At 72.0% G+C, this 1,577-nt stretch overlaps 1 protein-coding gene across 1 annotated transcript in view; it reads left to right on the top strand.

The window, feature by feature from the left end:
- The window catches only part of LOC107122736 (protocadherin-10-like), an 18,704-nt gene that overhangs the window by 8,294 nt on the left and 8,833 nt on the right, over positions 1-1,577 (top strand). The window lies entirely within an intron of this gene.

Raw genomic sequence — 1,577 nt, 5'->3', positions numbered from 1 at the left:
CCCCCCGGCCCGGCTCAGTCTCCTCGGGAAGCAGCGGCGGCGCCTCTCCGAAATCCCATAAATAGATGGTTAACAGATTATCCGCCCGCCTTTCACCGAGTCCGGCTCGGGGAGGTTTGGCCGGCGGGGCCGGGCCGGGCCGGCTCCCACAAGCTCCCCTAATTAAGGCCGGCGGCAGAAGCCACCGGCTGCTTTCCGCCGCGGGGGACGGGGCCCCGATCCTGCCGCCCGGCGCGCCAGAGAGCGAATCTCACCACGGGGGCGGGGGGGGCGGCTTGGGAAGAGCCTGGAGGGCCGAGCCCGAGCCCGGGGCAGGCAGCAGACCCTCCTGGGGTCCCTGGGGTGCCCGCCCGACTCGGAGGGTGCAGGGGGTCTTCGGGCCCTTGGGCTGGACCGTCCTGTCCGGGGGGTGGGGGCGTCCCGGGGGAGGCTGTCCGGGGGCACCTGGCCCCACCGAGAGCCTCATCCGGCTAGTCCTGGCTGGCTGCGGAAGAGGCGGCTGAGCCCCCCAGGGCCCGAATCCGTGGGTCTGGGACCGCCACTGCGCAGGCCCCCCCATCCATCCATCCATCTACCCCCCCAGAGCCCCCCGGTGGTGAGGCGGACGGGCAACCTGTAGCGAGGGGGCGCAGGCAAGCGCTCGCCTCCCTCCGGGCGCTCTCTGCCCCTTGCCCCGCGAGGGGGGCGTGCGCGTGTGGGGGCGAGCGCGTGTTCCTTCGCCCCGCGGGGATCCGTCCTGATCCGGCTGTCTGGCCTGTAATCCCCTCCGCGGGTAATGAGGAGCAAAGCCGGCATTACACGCGGAGCGGCGTCCGGGCCAATGTAATCAATTCGGCAGCGGCTTAACCATCTGCTAAAGGTTAAGTCCCCGCGCCGGGTCTGGGGAGGGGGGGAGAACGCGGGACGGCCCTCCAGCCAGGGTTGGCAACGGACCCCGGCGCGGGGAGGGACTCCGCTTCCCCCCCACCCCACCTCCAGAGGGATGGATGGCACCGGTCTTTCCCGGCGGGGGAGGCGAGCGGGGGCTGCGGCTGGCCAGCGAGCGCCTCCCGCGCCGTCACAGCCCATTTCCTCGCTGGGGGAGCGCAGAGAGAGAGAGAGAAGAAGAGAGAGAGAGAGAGAGGGAGAGAAGAGAGAGAAAAGGAGAGAGAGAGAGAAGAGAGAGAGAAGGAGAGAGAGAGAGAGAAGAGAGAGACGCTCCTGGCGCGGCGGCGGAGAAGAGCGGCGCGCCCCTCTGCCCGGCCGAGGAGCCGACCTTTCGCGGCGGCGGAGGAAGAACCGCGCTCTCCCGGCACAGCGCCGCTGCCCGCCCGCCCCCTCCTGCTTCTCCTGCTCCTCCTGGGCTCCGGCGGCGAAGAGGTTAAGCGCTCCGCCAGCCCCCCTTCGCCGCTCGCTCTCTCGCTCGCTCGGTGGCTGCCTGGCTGCCTGGCTGTGGCTCGCCTCCGCTGCCGGGGCTCGGGCTCGACGGCGCTGTCCACCAATGCGGTGCTGAAATGGCGCGCCGCGGCGCCTCCCCCGGCGGCTCCCCCTGCCCGCCGACAGTCGCGGCGCGTCCCGGCCGGCGGCCGCTGAAGAGG

The sequence above is a fragment of the Gekko japonicus genome, unplaced genomic scaffold (genome assembly GCF_001447785.1).
Source record: "Gekko japonicus isolate JY-2015 unplaced genomic scaffold, Gekko_japonicus_V1.1 scaffold2546, whole genome shotgun sequence".
NCBI classification, from domain to species: Eukaryota; Metazoa; Chordata; class Lepidosauria; order Squamata; family Gekkonidae; genus Gekko; species Gekko japonicus.
This window is presented reverse-complemented; position numbering and strand designations above follow the sequence as displayed.